A 19214-nucleotide genomic window follows, 5' to 3' on the forward strand; every position below is an offset into this window, starting at 1 on the left:
GTGGCAGGTATCCTGGAGACAAATAAATAGACACTATTTGTGTTCTTCCTAAGTGATGCGACGGAATTCAGCACTGGCGCCATATCCTTAATGTGAGGGTTGTTTTTAATAGTAATGTAGGGGTTGATTAAAAATATGCAAAATTGTGTATGTCTGTATGAGTGTTGGTCAATCCCGTTCTCTTTTATTAGGGAGATTTAGTAACCCATTTTTCCTCTCCGGTGATGATTTCCAATGACGGAATGATGCACTTGCAAAAGTGCCGGAGGGGTAGCGTGTATTGTAATAAGGGTTGTTGGTATGGTCTGTTAAAACTATATAGGGTCTAGTCACCCGCCGCTCGCAAGTGGTGCACTCTGTGCATGCCATCATCTGTCTCCGTGCCAGTCCCGATACTGCTCCTGCGTCGGTCGCAGTACGCAGCGGTTGGTAATTTTTTGGGCGGACGCAGAAAACAAATATCAATGTCAAGGACTCCCTGTTGTTGGAAATGGCAAAGCTCCTGAGGGTGCACACCCACGAATCCGACAAAAGGTTGTCTTTTTCCACAGGTAAACGATTGATTTTTGATTGTGAACATGAAAGACCTCGACACCCACCTTGACAGGCACAGGGTAGGCTCACGGAACTTTGTTTCAGCTAAGTGCGGGTGCATTTTACCGTTGCCCAACTTCGTCTTGATTTGCTTGTCGCATCAGCGAGCTAGGCCTACTCGCGACCGAAAAAGTTTAGTGACACTTACCACGAAATGCCAACATGCATTTTTTTATCTCTCTAGTGGCGGCAAGTTGGCATTGACAGAAATTTCTTTTGTGGGCAAACACTGCCATACAGTCCTTCACATTCCAGAAAACTGATCGCCATTTGTGGGTCCAACAGCTTCCTCGGAGCAGACGACATGCAGCAACCGTTGCATGCCGTCTGCACCGGTTCTCTTTTGAGCGATTCGTTGCGTCATACAGGTGCCACAGCAAGCCTCTTTGATTGCTGTAACCTGACTAGGAGCCTGATCAGCATCTGCTGAACTCATGCACGCTTGACACGCCCAACCCTGCTATCTGTTATTGGTTGACTCACCGGAGGCCAAGGCGTGTAATGTTTGTTGTCATTTCTGCGGAAGCCGGGGGTCTCGCAAACAGCGTCTAAAGCCTTTCCAGATTGATGAAAGATGAAGACTGTGTGCCTCCGGTTCTAAATTTCTGTCAATTTTGTTTTGCCGTGGCTACAGAGGTAGAAACACTCACAATTGCGTCCCTTGAGAAGTGTCACTGAACTTAGGCCGCTAGTAGGTTTCGTTCGCTGGCGGACAATGTTGGGTAACGGCAAAATGCACCCACACTTGCCTGAAATGAAGTGCCAATTTTGGGTGCAGAGGCCTTTCTAGTTAGCAATCGAAAGCCATTTGCATTCTCTTCCTGTGGAGAGCGACCTCGTCTTGTTGCATTCACGGGTATGCGTTCCCAGGAAGTCCATGACCTTGCTATTCTCTCTATGCTGCTTGCACTGCACCCTGATGTGGCAGATGCATGATACCACATTTGCCGGAAACCGCACGAAACACTAGCAACAGCTGCATAGTGCGGCCGGTATAAGAGCGGCGACGTGACTGGCACAGACACAAAGATGGCGACATACGCAGGGGGCATTACTCACGAGCAGCAGGTGAATAGTCCCTATTGACACCATACGAACAGGCACAGACAAGACTGACTGAGTGCATTGCTGCCATACGCAGTAGCAAATTCCTGAGCAAGAGGCCATTGTGAGAATTTGAGCTTCAAGGATGCCTAACAATTTGAATTCTGCAAAGCGATCCCCGGATCAGCATGGACCTCTTCAAGTGTCACTGCATACACCAGTTTAAACGAGTGGTGTACTGCATTCCTATGCGTATGACAGTAGAAGATTCTTGCTATACTGACAACTGAAAAAGAACAAACCATGGTCGTCTTCCGCGTGAAGGCGACACTGAGGGGGGGTTCATGCGTTACGCTCGGTGGACTCTGATGACTGATTGGGGGGGGGGGGGGGGTGCATTCGACACTGATGGGGTGCAATGCTGCTCTTTAGACTAGGCCGACTCCTTTGGGGGCCCGTTTTGCAACCCCGATACGATTGGGCGGAGATTCAGTATTAGTGCCAGAGGAAGTGCTAACAGCCAGTTTGTTCTTGCTTGTCTTGCTTCGATCACAATGTTACTATTTTGCTCGCTTGAAGCTGCTGAAAATTGGAGTGAAACAAATTGTGTTGATGGTCGAGGTTTCACAGGTGTTGCCTGCAATATAATTTTTCAGAATATAAGTGAACTGTTGTAATTTTGTCTTACAGAAACACTGAAGGACCTCCTTGAGGAGCTGAAGAGGAAGCACATCCCAGTGCCCCTGATTTTAAATGAGAACTTCGAGGTATGTATGCAGCTCGGTTGCACAGCTTTCTAGCATGAGTAAGGTAAATTTTAAGCCCTCGCACAGTAATTGTATGTATTCTTGGGTGTTTAAAATCAATAGTTCTTTTGCGAAATCCCCCAAGCGCCCCGGCCTGCGTGCGACAGTGATGGAAGTGCTGCGCCAAATTGCGCCAAATTGCGCCATGGACGCAATCCTGCTACCTGTAGTGCCAAATTGTCATTTTACCGAAGAATTTCGCCATGCCTGCGCCGAGATGAGATGTAGCAATAAAAAATAAAAATTGAAGTCTTATCGGAGCGCGTGGCGGTGCCGCGGTATTTTCCGCGCCGCAACTCTTACGCAAACCGAAACTGCGAGGGCGCATTATCATCATCATCATTGAAAGGAACAACGTTAGCAACATCTGAGACCAAAGCCGCAGAGGCTAAGCGAAAAACCATCCCACTGAGCAGCCTATTTAAAAAAAAAAGGCTGAGCTTCTGGATGTTTTCAATGTTGGCCCGCCTAGGGTGCCTCAATGTCCTTCTGTTTAGGGTGATGCCAACCATTGTTATACCCGATGCCGACAGCACGCGCTCACGGGAAAAATACAAAGAAATCGACGTGGGACAAAATGTCGCCATAGCACAGTCAGCGCCACAAACGCGTGCAGGGGCACGCTCTTTCACGCGCTTCTGAACAAAAAATGAAAATAAAAGTGTGGGTCAAAATGGCCGGATGTCTCCACCCTAAGTACAGTGTTCTAGAGGGTGTAGTGGCAAGAGCGGCGCCCGCTTACAATGAAGCGCGTGAAGACGGTCGACGTAGATACCGCGAGTGGCGCTGGAGTTCTGTGCCCTAGGAGAATTAATGGCACGTGTGCGATGAACGAAGAAGACGACGAGGGAGACGCGGTACGCTTCTCCAAAATGTAGCACCGTAGAACTTCTTTCGCGGCTATTGGCGACGTGAGCGATCGAAAGCGTCGCTGTGGTCGGCCTGCCACGATTGGCCGAATGCTGACTCTGACGTCAGCAAAGGATTTCTCATCAACGGAAATAAGAGGAATGTAAGAACTTCAATTTTAACGGTGTTGGCAGTGCTGCTTTGAGGGCGCTATGATTTGAGGCTTCCACCATGCCCATTACAGACACCATTGAACTTGTTGTTCACAAGGTAATGACGTCACGAAAGGTAACCATAGGAGGGCGCCACCGAAACATCTCCCCGCTAATAGACCCTTTAAGAAATTCAGTGCCATCTGGTGGTTCGTAAAGCAGTTTAGGTTTTGCCCTATCAATGGCGGAAATGAACTTGTATCGGCACCGTCACTTTCGCAAGTCGACGGCACGCGAGGAATTGTTCAGTGTGAGTTCTTTCTCGATCCCTTTCAGGTCGATGGTGACCAAGAACGTGCATTCAGAACAAAGCTCCAACCCACTGAGATGCCTCGAGAAAATTCTATACACCAAAGTGCTTTAAAGCCGATTGTGTGCCACGACAGATTGACTGAATCTGAGCAATTAGAAATAAACGCTTACGTAGCTCTTGTGTTCCAGCCCTACTTCGCTTCGTACTGACCCCCGAACGTACAGGCCTCGCAATATCCGCTTAGGAGCATCTTCAACGTCTTCCTTTATCAGTCACTAGAAGGCCGCCATTCGTATGGCACAGATGCCGTTCCACAGATGATGATAGTGATCAAAGTGGCCAGACTGAATTTCGGAAAGGGTCTATTAAGCCTGCAGCCCAAGTGATAGCGTTGCTGAACGATCTGTCAGTACTGGGGGGGGGGGGGGGGGGGGGAGTCGATATTAATTAAATAGTCTTCCTCAAAACACGCAAATATTTCAAGTAGAGGATAGCACACACTCTAGAGGCATTAGTCCAAAGGCTGAACTAGAATTTTTATGGTGTACCGCAGGAAATGCTATAAGCACGAGCCCCTTGCTCTGGGGCAGATCTCGGCGGCACAAGCTCTCGTGCAGTAAGGGCAGCTGTCAACGTTATGAGCTCGCGCTTCCAGCCTTCGCTGCGGTACAACATAAGGTGAAACGGAGTATACAGAACTACATTAGCAGTTGTTTCGCACCGCGAAAAGCTCCAGTCAAACCACAGTAGTAAGCGCCGAACAGCGCTGATGATGGGGCTGACGGGGGCGCGCTCCTAGGGCACAGAACAGCAGCGCCATGGTGTCGTCTACGCGCAAAATCTTCACAAAGCGGCCGCCGCTCTTGCCACTACAACCCCCTCTAGAACACTGTAACCCTAAGCAAAGCGCACATGAAGGCACCCTAGGCCCGCCCTGTCCCCTTGCGCTAGCTACCAGCGAAGTCAAAGCTAGCGCGAGCCCAATGCTCTGTGCATTCCTGACTCGTTCGTGGGCACGTGCAGTGTGGGCAGCGTTACGGGCTCCATGCGCGCGCTTGTAGCTTCGGCTGCGCTCACACCGAAGCTGAAACGAAGTATAGTTTAGTTGCACCAAACTCTGGATGTAGTGCTGGTAAAGCCTCACCGTCCTTTTCAGAGCACAAAGCACTGCGCGACTTGCGCGACTGCGGTGTCTGCCCCGAGGGTGTCGCTTCTCTGCAGCGCGTCCATGCATGCCAAGGAGCGCACTCAATGGGTTAACTCGCTGTGGCCCGATCGTGACTTCGCCAGCACATCGAAAATGAATCGGAATTTTTGAAGCGAATATCAGATACCGCAATATTTGAAGCTGCTGCCCGAAAGACAACTCTAATCTGAACTAGAACATTCCACAACAGTGAGGGTCGTTAGATGCTGCTGCAGATACCTTAAAAGAAGCGCAGGCTGATAAAAACAAATATACTGCACCATCAGAACACAGTGTGACATATTTAATTGTATTTTTTTTATCTGACAAGCAGATAAACTTTATTTAAAAAAATGTTTTTCTTGTGTTTACTTTGTTGAATCTTCTATATCTTGTCTTAAAAAGGCGACAGGCGCTGTGTTCCAATAATAGAGATGGGCTTTATATATCAATGCAGCATTATTTCATTTTCAAGTAATATGCCAACATATGCCGGACCCTGCTCCAAAAGGGCCACTGCCTGCTCCAAAACAGCATTTTGCCTGCTAAAAGGCCTGCTCCAAAAGGTCAAATGGCACTTCCATCACTGGTGCGAGGAATTATGGGAGAGACTGTCCCTCGCCTGGCCGCTCTGCCTTGAGATCGCATTGCCTTGTCGCTTGCCTCCTCTGAATCCTCTGTTTTTCGATTCCATTACCTATTTTTATCCATTCCAGTGTATTTTTATTGCTTCTAATTGTTTCTATCCTCTTCTTCACGCATTATTTCTTGTATATATATAATATTCGTCTTTATTTTGCGTTGTTCGACGGGAGTGCCGACGGACAACACGCCGCTTCATGCGTCGTTCCTGGGGTGAGTACTACCGTTGCTACCGATTCTTATCGCGCTGTTAGCTGTTAATTTCGGTTCATTTGACCCGCGTGCAGTCAAGAGGAGCCGTTCATAAACACCCCGGCACATGTCATAGGGGTAGGCAGAGCTCTGAATCAACAATCGCGGCGCGAGAGCCCAATGTGCTGTGATTTAACCGCCCCCGCTCGCTCCGTTGACTCCCATTGTAGCGTATGCCTTTGAGTGCCGCTTACTTGAACAAGATACAGCACGCCGCTTTGTCGCCGCGAACCATTTTCTGAATGTTTGCGAAACTGAGGCATATGCAATGCTGCGGCGCCTGACAACTGCGTGCTGCGGCGCGATCCCTTCGCAAGCGCCGACGGCTCAATGCCGCGGCTTGAATGCGCCTATGGCACACCTTCGTAATCTATCTGCTAAGCGGTTGTCCGTTGCCAACGCCCTTTTTCAAGTGCAGAGATGTGTTGTCGCAAATCATTTGTTCGAATGCCTGCAAAGCCGTAACACTGTTCATCATACCCAACGCTTCGGTGCCTGACAACTGCACGCAGCAGCGCGAGCCTTTAGCAAGCACCGACGGTTCAACGTCGCGACTTCTATGCACCTTTGGCATGCATTCACGATCAGTCTGCTTGGCGGTTGATCAGTCTGCTTGGAGGCTCAATGTCGCGGAAGCGGCGACATTGAGCCGTCGGCATTTGTGAAGGAATTGCGCCGCAGCGTTGCATATGCCTCAGCTTCGCAAACATCGGGACAAATGGTTTACGGCAACAAAGCGGCGTGCTGTATCTTGGTCAAGTAAGCGGCACGCAAGGGCATACGCTACAGTGCGAGTCAACGGAGCAAGCGCGGGCGGCCTAATCACAGCGCACTCGGTTCTTGCGTCGCGATTGTTGATTCAGAGCTCTGCCTACCCCTATGACATGTGCGAGGGTGTTCATGAACGGCTCCTCTTGACTGCACGCGGGTCAAATGAACCGAAATTAACAGCTAACAGCGCGATAAGAATCGGTAGCAACGGTAGTACTCACCCCATGAACGACGCATGAAGCGGCGTGTTGTCCGTCGGCGCTCCCGTCGAACAACGCAAAATAAAGACAAATATTATACATATACAAGAAATTACGCGTGAAGAAGAGGATAGAAACAATTAGAAGCAATGAAAATACACTGGAATGGATAAAAATAGGTAATGGAATCGAAAAACAGAGGATTCAGAGGAGGCAAGCAACAAGGCAACGTGATCTCAAGGCAGAGCGGCCAGGCGAGGGACAGTCCCTACCACAATTCCTCGTGCGCGGGCCGGGGCGCTTGGAAGATTTCGCAAAAGGGCTATTGCGCCATATCACGGGACGGGCCAAAGCCTGCACTCGTCAGGCACTGCCATTGTTTCTGGTTGATGGCAGTGCGGCTTCCCTCATGTCGCCCATGTTTTTATTTATATTAGGGGTCTTGATAATTGTTTGTTATGCACCACAAATAAAATAAGGAGTCTGATTATTCATTGTGAACAGTTATAATAGATATAAAAAACGCGGGACATTGCGGTTGGTTTCTTTTTGGCTTCACCCCTTCAACTGGAAGCCAAATGGCCATGTAACACCATCTCAATTCAGTTTGGTCGTACCACAGTTAGTGGCCGCTAACTGCCGTTTGCCCAAACAAGGTTAAAACAGCCTGTGTCACTCAGGTATGGCACACATTCAAACACAGACACCACTACCTGCTGCCGAGAAGGTTACACTGGGTACCAGATATGGCTCCGATGCCTCTATTTGGCCAGCTAATCATCTTTGTCATTTTTTTTATTTTTCAGGTGGACAATGCACCTGTTTTGAAAGAAAGAATGACAAAGCGAAAGCTTCCAAAAGGCTCTAGTGACAATACGGAGCCTGCGAGCAGTGGAGTGACGGCTGAAGAGTATGCCAGAGTTGTACAAAAACTGCAAGCGAAAAAACAAAGGATCTGCCACCTGGAGCTCGAGCTCGACATAGAAAGAGGCATTTCACGGCGTCTTCAAGAACAACTACTGGATCTCTTAGGTAAGCTTTTAAACACATTGGGAAGAGAAGCTTCTGGGCACTGCTAATTTTGGTGATGCTGCTGCTGCTTAGGATGAGGCGTGCTTTTGCCATGTAGTGGCGTGCGATTGTCTCCCTGTTGACACAATGGTAGTGCTGGGTCAGACAAAATCTTTTGCATTATGGGGAGGTTACCATATGTTCAGGTGTTTTAGGGGTCCAATGCTTGAGAGGTTTGTGCAGAGGTGGCAACCACGTGAAATGGCAAGATGGCAACCATGCAAAAACCCAATCACGGCCTTTTACACTCTGGGGAAGAAAATGGAATGGCGTGAAGCCAGTGGAATGGCAAGCCAGTGAAGCGGCCAGGTTTGGCCAAGTAGGCTTTGAGCACGCATGTGAAAAAATGTGTGTGGGCTGGCCAACATTTACATTTGTATCATTTTGAAACAGGTAGCAGATGTAATGGGAAATTTTAAAATCAATTATTCAGTTGAATTGATCCTTTACTTCAAAGTAAGCTAGCAACAAAAATGTACCACTTTCTCAGCGCTGACTATCAACTCTGTGTTGCAAGTTGTCTTCTTTCTCTGTGTTGTTTACACATCTACCAAACTTTGTTCTTCTTCGTTGCTGTTGCACAAAAAATATGCTCGTAAAGAGAGGAGCAAAACAAGGCGACCAGCTGCATAGAATGAATTACTTCGACTAACACATTTTTCACCTATTTTCACAATTGTTTCAATTTCTCGTGTGAACTGATAAAAGTGCTTGCCTATTACAATACATTTCTTTTAAGTCTGCTGAGCGTCTGCAGCCCTGCCAATGTATGCCTAGATACGCCTTTCACCACCTCCTCACGCGACAAACTATTGAAGCGGACACAATTGGGGTTGAAGCTAGATGAACAATGTGTTAGCAACCCTTCTATAACATACTGTATTTACTCGCAAAATGAACACACTGCCCTTCCCCCCCCCCCCCCCCCCCAAAAAAAAAAAAAAAGATATCTGGGTTTATCACGAGGGGTAAAATTTTTGCTTTTACAAACTGTGAGAATGTCTTCTTAGGTGCCAATATAACATGGAAGGGTACTGTGGCACGTCTCCACTGATGGATGCACACCCACGGCTGGTTGTGGGCGTGCAACAGTAATCATGCTCTATAAATTGCAATCCTTTTTTAGGGCGTTTTCGGCGTGCCTTTTGCCGAAGGAAAAGTACCCTACGAAGCTCACGCCGCACTGAGAGCGACGCGATTGTCCTTACCTAACCACTTGCATGATTTCACTGTCCGAAAGCGGACCGCAGACGAACACGAGTTAGTTGACATCAATGCATCCGGTGGGTGAAACATGTCCGAAGCTGGGCGATTCCTCGACCCCAGTTTTATTGGGTGTGCTCGCTACTCAGTTTCACTGTTCATCACTTCCGTTACTATGCACTTGCAGCCATGAGAGCGTATATTGCTATGCTTGGCTTAGTTTGGCCTGGCCACTTGGCGGTGAAAGAAAATTGGCTTGGTGGGCTTGGTGGCTAGCTGAGTTGGGCGCAGTTTGAGACTCACAGAGTGGAAAATTGGAGGTGTGTTTATTATGCGAGGGGGGGGGGGAGTGTAATCCAAGAAAGAGTTGTACTTGGCAAAAAATAAAAAAGAAAGTTTGGTCGATGTGTACACAACATAGAGGAAGAAGACGAAATTCAACACAACGCTGATAGCACCGAGTGATTGGTACATTTTTGTTGTGTGCCTGCCTGCATGTGTGGGTCTTGAGTGGAACATACTTGTGTGTGTTGTAAATTAAAATAGTTTTCTAAGATTGCAGAAATTGTTTTCTAGCGAGAAACAAACCACTGGCTGGGTTTTAGGATTTAATAATATTTGGTTTACTAAACAAAGTTGTATTACTGTTATGAGGTGGCAAAATTGGGCTAGTCTACTACCAGCCCAGTTGGTATCACACAAAATGGCCAGTCTCAGCTGAGACTGGGTGAGAGACAGAGTATTGCCAAGGCTAGTTTATCAGTGAAGTGGAACTCTACTTTGAAACTCAAGCACTCATCCTCTCCACTTTTCATTGGCTTTTTTTTCACCTAGTTTCAGCTGGGACACCAGTTGTAGTAACAGGGTGTTCAGCAACCGGGAATTGTCAGGGAAAATCAGGGATATTGTCAAAAAGTGAGCCTAGTCAGGGAAAATGAGCCGGAGATGCCATCGAGTGCCCTCAGGAAAGACTTGAGAACTTAGGGGCAGAAAAATTGCCAATAAATTTTGCTTAGAGTGGAGTGCGGGCTCTGCTCACTCAATGTAGCGTGTGCTACCCGATGCAAAGGGAACAGCCGATAAATCTAGTCCAAGCCTTGGATTGGATTGGATTGAGGCACCACACTAGGCTAGATCCAGTTAGAGCTACTAGAATTAGCAACAAATGGAAAAGCCGTAGACTCTAATCTGGTATCCTACATCCAAGCCTTAAGCTGAAAATATCCTAAGGTGTGCTTCTGGCGGCTATACTGCCATTTGGTTATTGACGTGTGTGGCTGGGCGTCGTGTTTTCATAGTGTTTCTGGAAGTGGCCTTTTTACTGACGATGTCGGTGGCAAGGAAGTGCTGGTTTAATCCGAACTGGACGAACCCGAACCTTTCGGAATATGCAAGTTGGATTAAGCCCTTGAAAAATGATCCTCACAGTGTTCAATGCCTTGTGTTGTAATGGTCTTATATATTTAACCGCCTCTACAGTGGTCAGGGAATTTCACCTGAAATCGTCAGGGAATTTCAAAATGATAATTTGCTAGACACCCTGGGTAAGCCTACCTGATGTCCCGAGAAAATAATAAATGCGTGGAGAGTGCACATTGCTTCTGAGGCTTAATGTGCTTTTGAGACATCAATATAATGCCCACAAACTCCTTGAGTGAATAAATTTCTTAACATGTCCCCCCTAAAAATGGCAAGTTTAAGCTATTATGCTGCAGAGGACGTCTCTAGATGCATTTAAACAAGGTTATATCAGCTTTTGCGTGCCATCTACCGGAAAACAAGCTTGCACATGTTTACTTTAGTTGCGTACGCTCAGTCTGCTAGAAACATGTTTCGCATGGGGTGGGGAACAGGTTTGTTTTCCTGGGTGCTATTTGAGCTGCTGACAATTAGTGCATTGTATACAATTTCAGAGAAGAATCAAGGAGGTGCAGTGGACACACAAACTGAACCAACTGCCGTTGCCCCAGCTGCAGCAGTTGTCCCCGCAGCTGGACAAGCTGCTGCAGCACGACTGCCGGCCGCAGTGCTGCCACCTGCACGACTGCCGGGTGCAGTGCTACTGCCTGGTGTACCAGCACAACTACCTGCGGCAGTGCTGCCACCTGCGGCACCGCCTGCTGTAGCATCACCAGCTGCTGCGACACTGCCACAGCCTGCTGCAGCTGCTGGGACTCCAGCAGCTCTGCCAGCTGCCGTGGCTCCAGGAATGGGGCTTGTTCACGGCCCACCAGAAGCCCCTTCCCCTTCCCATGGATTCTTGGGCCTCTTCGCAGAGGTAGATGATGAGGTAAGTGTTGAAGCAGTTATGCCGCCTGTAGGTGCAAACCATGATGCATAGCGCAAGTTTGTCTGCTTCTTTTAATAAACAAATATTTATTGTCCCTTTTCAACACAGACCAGCCCACGAAAGCATGGGTATGCTTGTTACGCCACAACCCCTGCAAAGCATGGGTATGCTTTGCAGGGGTTGTGGTGACATCAGAATGCCAAGCTCCGATTGGCTCTGATCTGAAGGATAGTGGGTAGACCTCAAGGCAGCTGCTTTGATGTCTACCCACTATCCATTAATCAGAGCTCGGCGTTTTGACGTCACCACAACCCTCGTAAAAGAAGCAGACAAACTTGCGCTCCACAATAAAGGAAGCGGGGTAGAAGTGCTGCGCCATGGTGCGCCAATCCACTTTAGCTGTGCCAACCTGCTCCCAAGCGCACATGTTGCGCCAAAACTGACCAAAACATTTTTTTTTCTTGTTAAAGTTGTTGGAGTTCTTTTTTTTATTGGCCACAGTAGTTTATCTTGTTATGTTTGTTTAGGCGATTCTGAACCAATAGGGGCGTTTAGCAAATCAATACCGTGACCGTGAGGCAAGCGCTTGAAAGCATGCTTCAAAGGCTCTGGTAATGCGGAACACGGTGAAGGTTTGCTAAAAGTCCGTATTGTTATGAAACCACCATACCAATGTTGTTGTGTCAGCGGAGTGTAGGTCTGATCTCCGAAAATGCAACATGCGTAGGTCGCTTTGTCAGAGTACTCATCGGTACTCGACAGTCAACGAAACGACACCTCAAAGCATCGTTTCGTCGTCATTCCTTACTTTTCTTCTTCCTTTCTTTGCTTTTTCTTTTTTCACAGTGGCGTTGAGCATGGTTGCGTGTATTCGAAATACCACACACACGCATTAAATTGCATATACCGTAAAGTCTCGTACAAACGCCCAACCCCGAGAAATCACATATCTCGTTTTTTTAATCAACTCTACTGCGTGATCTGCGGTATCGGTGCGCGATAAACGTGCCCGCCGTGGGTTCTCTTGTGCTTATCGTATTGTGACATGCGACTCTACAGTATCCTCAATATGTGGGGTATCTTTTTCCATGACATGCATATTCCTAATTCGTTCCCGCATTTTTTTTGCCTGCGATTTTTGTGTGCGATATTGGTTACCGTGACATTTGAGTTTCTAGTGGCCGGGTTCTTGTATGTATATCGCACCGTGAAGCGCGAATGCGTTGCATCTGCATTCTGCTGTGGTACCCGTGGTAGGGGAGTTTATAGCGAATTCCCACATACTTTCGCAGGCGCGAGTTCGCCATGTCTGCTATATGTATCATTAATGCAAAGACAGTGAGTGCGCAGGCGAGCTGGTGATAGTTAATCATGATGTTTATTTGGGTCGGCGTTTTTACAGGGCCTCATCATGGTATATAAACATACATAAGGGCCTGCTGGCATATGTTCACCTATCATCTAATTTCTGGCAAAAGCGACAAGTACTATACAAAAATTGAACAAACATTTGGCATAATATTTTCTTTTCTTTTTTGCATGTTTGGGGTGTGTGCTTTTGCTGTGACCGCTTCCATGCTTCTCATTCGTGTCGCAAACGTAACATATAGAAACAATAATTGATTGACTCGATGGTCTGTAGATTTTTTGTTATAAATGATATTTGTGGCGAATACAGTCGCTGGCACAGAAACAGCAAGCTGGTGAGAGGACGAGAAGGTGGGAACATCCCGTTGAGCGAAGCAAATTCTAAACCGTTGTGCTAGAACGCATCCAAGCAATTGACTTGTGAGGAAAACCTTCCATTTTATGGTCTTACTTGCCACTTTTGTTGGTCACTTTTTCTTATAAAACTCCTAAGCAAGTGGTTTTTTTTAAGTCTGTTATTTTTTTTCTAGTGAGGTTACAGTAAGCATTTCTGTATGAGCAAGGGTGGTATCGGTGGCATCGTGAAGGTTTCAATATTTTGCATTTATACTTTTATCAGATAGAGCAGATTGGTACTCTGTTTAGTATTGGAATAGTTTTGTTTGAAACAGGGACTGAGAAAATTTGTATTTTCTAATAACAAATAGTGTAGTCAATATTGGACTTTCTTCATCTTGAAATGGTTTTGTTTTCAACTTATTTTACATGCAATTTAGGTTGTTAATTATGCACACTGTTTTGTTTTCATGAGGTTTAAGTTGTGCTTCTTTTGTTGACTATGCCTTCTATTGGAAATCCGTGAGAGGAACTAGCCTGGTTACCAGGACAGTTCTCAATAGCTGCTCAATAGTTAAATTAAGATCTCTCTTTGGCAAGATTTGTTAGGAATTCAATCATTAAAAGTTGGCGAACTAAAATTAAACTTTACCAGGATGGATTTGTGGTTGATTACTTCAGAAATATAAATGTGCCTGCCGGGCTCTTATGCCGTCCGCTACCAAGAAGGCAGACAGGGTCTGTCATTGACTAGGTATTTGTAATATCAATTCAGCACCTAAATGTGTGCAACAGTGAAGGGGTAGATCTTCAATCCTGTTTATTCAGCATTCAATAAATGCGAGGCCCGCTCAAGTTACTGCATTTTATTTATATATTTATGGATTATGCAAATTGGCAGACCTACGTTCTGCAATCCCAGTGAGTCATGTGAGACAGAAGAACAGGAAAGGACACAGGGGACGAGCTCTGAGAACTGATGTATGTATGAGCCAATGTAGAGTATTTTTCTGAGTAATATACTGCAGTTGGTAGTCAACATAACACTCATCCTGCATTACCCCTTGCTCTTCTGTCTCGCATGTCACACTGTTTTTGCTATTAGTACTGTATTAGGATATTCTGAAGCATATAAAAAAAGCTGTGCAAGCTAGGAAAAAGAAATGTTGTGGGTGTTTGCGCTTGCTGAATAAGGAACTTCCACATGTTCTGACAATGGCAGTAGTGACAGATCTTTCAACACATTACTGAAGCTATCATAGTCCCTGCAGTCCACGGCACATTTTCATGAGTTAGGGAGCCACCAGCTGTTGCAGCATGTATCGAAAGCCATGTGCTCTGCCGTTTGAATTTTATTTGGACCCAATAGTACGGAGCGTTAAATTGGGCATATTAAACACGGCCAGCTTGCATTATGTTTGCTGCAATTGCAACATTGGAGCAGCTCCATGCATTTTATTAGCCCATTACCAGCAAGAGTATTTTTGTATTGTGGCCATTATAACTGCTTGTGTAAAATAACACATTGTTATTCGTACTTTCAGACCCACCTTGGTCACGGGATCATGGTCGCCACAAGCAAACTGAAGTACATCTTGGGTGCCCGGGGGGACTCGGATGTTTTGCAAAGAAGCAACGAAGGTTGTTCTTGGCGCTGCAAACTTGCAGCGCCGAAGTGTGACTGGACAGGCATGTAGGCGGCTCAAGGGGTCAGTTGCGAAGCGAGCGCTGACCCCGAATAAGCTGGCGGCCGTGGGCATTAAGTGCTTTTCCTCTACTCCCAACACACCAAACTCTGCCACTTATTTGCAGGCATTTCTATGACATGGCTCATGGTTGACCACTGCTAAAACTTGGTCTCAATAGTTATTTTATGAACATCAAACTTTCATTAGTTTTCATCGAAAGAACTAGAATCGCTAATCTCAACTGATAATTTTCCTAGGATATACTGTATTCGTCGGAGAAATCTATTGGGCTTTGAATGCACGGAACAAGTTGTTTTTTTACACACCATGCTACAATTTACTACAGAGGTGCCCTTAGATCCTTTATTTATTACTTGAAAGTAGGAACTCATGAGGGAATCCCTGCTAATTCTTTTTACTTGTAATCATTAAATTGTTTTCCAGGCACTTGTAGTGCTTATTCCGAGTGAAAGACGTATGAAATGGAATTAAAATTAGATTGAATATTAGAGTCTTTGATTGATTTTTTGGACTTCGCAGGGACTGAAAAAACGTCCGAATAAAAGAGCAGTCTGAAAAATCAGCAGATTAAAAAACTTTTCTTTATTACGTCTAAGCGGGCCTATAAAATCTGTAAATAGTTCCTTGCTTCAGGTTACGCCTTCGCGCCCTGTTTTAGGTTTCGCCTCCGTTTGCGTTCGAGAACTTTCTGTTAGTTTGAGAATCGCTGCCTTCTTTTCTAGCGTTATGGTCGAGTACTTTCTGCGCTTCTTATGCCCGTGTCCCACTGGAGCGACAAACCGAAACAAATGACAGCGACAAGCCTCAAACCAGTCTTTCACGATTTGAGATGCTTTGTGTAATAAAGGAGGCTATGCTCAAACACTAGCATCACGCACGCGAGCGTATCTTTGGCGGGCTTCCAACCGCTAGTGCTTACTTCACGAGCATCGAACGACTAAACGCCTGCCAAAGGTACCATCGCGAGCATGCTGCATGGGTTTGAGGCTTGTCGCTGTCTTTTGTTTCTGTCTGTCGCTCTAGTGGGACATAGGAATCAGCGACACATGGCGGCAACGGAGGAACAGATGGGGCCATGATGTTCAAGCCAGCGTAGTTCGAAAACACAATTCACCGAGACAAGATCGAGATGGGAGGCGCAAGTCCATGACTGCAATGACGAATGAACAGAGCAAAATGGAAACAATAATGATGATGATAGTGACGTGCAGCTGAAGAGAAAAAAGCCGTACAGCGTCACCTAGCAGTAGGACTTAGCAGTATTTAAGTAGCGCTGCCAAACCAAGCCAATCCATGTGCAGCCAACATAGAATCCAAAATGGCTGCTTCTCGGTGGTGTTTCCCACTGAACGCTCGCGACAGTTTTCTCAGAGAAATCAAACTTTCAAACTTCAAGCTGTCTGAAACATTGGTTGTGCATATGCACTTTTATATCGGGTAGGTCACAATTTGTTTGCTGTGCCACCTATAACCCCCCCCCCCCCCAAAAAAAAAAAAAACGAATGACAACTAGTATATTAATTGTTACGTTTTTCTGAAACATACATCTTTTTAGCAGTGTTTCCTCCAAAAGAATTTGCTTGGTTCTGCAGTAGTTCAAACACTTAACATGTCGTAACTGTTGGGTCGGTTGAACCTGGTACATGTAACTGATTGCCTTGTCATACCCATTTTCAGATGCCTTCCAGCTGTACATCACGCAGACATCCTCGGATAAGTCACCGAAGAAGAGGAGGGTTCTCATGAACAAATACATCGGCGAGCAACTGCACGATATTAATAGAAAACTTGAGTTTTGAGGAACCTTCGATCTAGGGTATCTAAAGTATTTAATATATATATGTCAACTCACCTGCTTTGGAGTCATTCTTTCTAGAGTGCTTTTTTTGCATGCTGGGGGCCTCGAGCAACACTGCCTAGATAATAAGTGTCTGCATCACCTCCTCTTCCTTAATGAAATGTCATCACAGTCGGATTATGCTGACACGATGACTGGGCCCGAGTCCCACCCTCGACGCGCTGATTGAACACAAGTGTAACCCAAACACTGTCACAGCACTCATACCCAATCTCGCTGTGAGGATGGTATGAAAGTGGTCTGGGGGACTTGCCTATCTAGGTGGTACTGTCTCGGGATGCTAACCTTTTGTGAACAGGAATTGCATGGCACCCGTATCTGCTGGTTTACGTAGATCGACCTGTGTCTATAGTCGGGTTGACCTGTGTCTACAGTCAGGTCGACCCGTGTCGTAGGTCGGGTTGACCCGTGTCTACAGTCGGGTCAACCCATGTCTACATGGGTTGACCCGACTGTAGACCCGGTATATTCTTGTTTTCTACCCGACCCGGTATATACCCGACCCGGTATATTCTTGTTTTCTACAAATAACTGCCAAAAGTGACTTGTCATCTCTTTAACGAAAATGCCAATTGGATATTGAGCATGTACCAACTTTTATTAAATTTTACGTGAGCTGGGCTTTACGCCACTCACGATTTCGCTCAACGTAATTCCCAGGGAAAGCAGGATTATCCACATTCGCCTAACGAATGTCGATGAAAAGTTAATGTCGACGAAATGTCTATCTCTGAAGCGTACATCCACGAGAAGGTGGCCGTGGAACGTGTTATCACGGAACGCAGGGAGAATAAAAATATCGGTATTCGACCTGCAGTTGTGACATGATTTTAGAATTTCGGAGAAATTATTCTCCCGGCTGGCGGGAGATAGACACAGCCTAATTCTAGAGGTAATCTGGAAGAGTATCTTTAGAAAAACGATCAATTGTCGCGGAGTAGGTGGCAGCGCCCTTACGTTGACATGACGGGACTTGAAATGTGTAATCCGAGATTTATGTCGACAAGGCTACGGCAGAACCACCAGTCAAACACAAAAACGAAAAGGAAGGTGTCCGTGAAGATTCCACACGATTTAGCGCAAGTTGTCATTTGTTGAACTGAACACGAAACGCATCACAAAAAAAAAGGTATTGGGCTTCTTTGAAGAAGTCACTTGCAGAAGCAGAAATCCGTAGCTGCCACGCAGGGCGCAACGAATCCCGGAGAAGAGCACACCGCAAAACCGGCGGATGCGGAGAAAAGCTCACCTATTGTTTTTTATTATTTTTATATGCAGGCTGTTGGATCATGCGTAACATATGTGAATTTATTTTCATTACAATTCGTCAACTTTGTAAAAAAGAAAATGTCATTTTTTTTCTGTATTTTTTTGTAAGCTTAAGGGAGACACTGAAAGGTGCATTCCGGTGACAACCAATTTAGTCAGCTGCACGCGCTGGCGACCGAAAAACGTTGAACTTAGGAAATATATAGGAAAAAGATAAAATCGTGGAGAAATCGTGAAGACAGCATTTATTCTAGATTTGAAGTTCCGCGGGCACGACGTTTTTGCGAACTCTCGAAGCTTACCCGATATTATTTTACTCCGCGTTTTATATATCGTACAAATAAATTGTGAAATAAAAAGCCCGCGACCATACTCATTCAGAGCACAACTTTTCACAAAGCTTTTGTTACACAGCGCCCTACCTCGCCCAACCGAAGTTATTAGTGCTGAGGAGTCAGGACATCGTCGGAATTTTTCACTTGGTATGATGACCCTCTCTGTTCGCGTTAGGATATTTTAGGGTAAAAACTTCTGGGAGCCATCCTTTTTTTATTTTGTCAGTTAGAGAAGTTTCTTGACTGCTTCATGTACGGCGCTGGCGCACTGCCTGGTGGGCCGAGGCGCCATTCCGTAAATTACATTTTGTGTGTTCCAGTTTCGACAAGCTTACGGCCCTGGCGTAAACTGCGAGCGGATTTTAGGTCGTTTTCGTTTATTATGTCCCTGTTATACGAGGGTTCCGACCGAATAGAGGTAACATTACAACGTGAGACGGGCTGGGCGGTGGATCGAAAACAAGAATATTTAAAGGGGCGATGGAATGGTTTTAATGCTGAAGGAATTCGCAGCTCGTAATTTTTGTATCGTTTATCTTAAAAAAAAAAAAGATAGAAATCACGTCTATTTTTTTAAATAAATATCGCGATTCCGTTTCGTAAAATGCAAAGCAAAAAACGGTTATATCTCGGGTCTTTAAACCACTCGCGGCGGCTGGAGTGACGGATATTTGGGTACATCTGGGTGAGTTTTCGCGACGCCATCCGAACGAGGCGCACAAAACCATTCTCTATGATGCTGTGGTGAAAGAATGCGAACACACACACGTTCAGACACAAAAGGGACGATGAAAGGGGGCTCGACCTTAAAAAGACTATTTACAGAACCCAGACACACAGGCTAAACCTGTGCTCCTGCTTTTATGCGAATGACTTTGGTGTAGATAGGTGTGTCTATTTCCGCTTTCAAGTCCAACAGGATGGCGCCATTCCACGCGGGTACGAATGAGTGCAAAAGGGTCATCT

This window comes from Ixodes scapularis, unplaced genomic scaffold (genome assembly GCF_016920785.2).
Source record: "Ixodes scapularis isolate PalLabHiFi unplaced genomic scaffold, ASM1692078v2 PGA_scaffold5__190_contigs__length_132052651, whole genome shotgun sequence".
NCBI classification, from domain to species: domain Eukaryota; kingdom Metazoa; phylum Arthropoda; class Arachnida; order Ixodida; family Ixodidae; genus Ixodes; species Ixodes scapularis.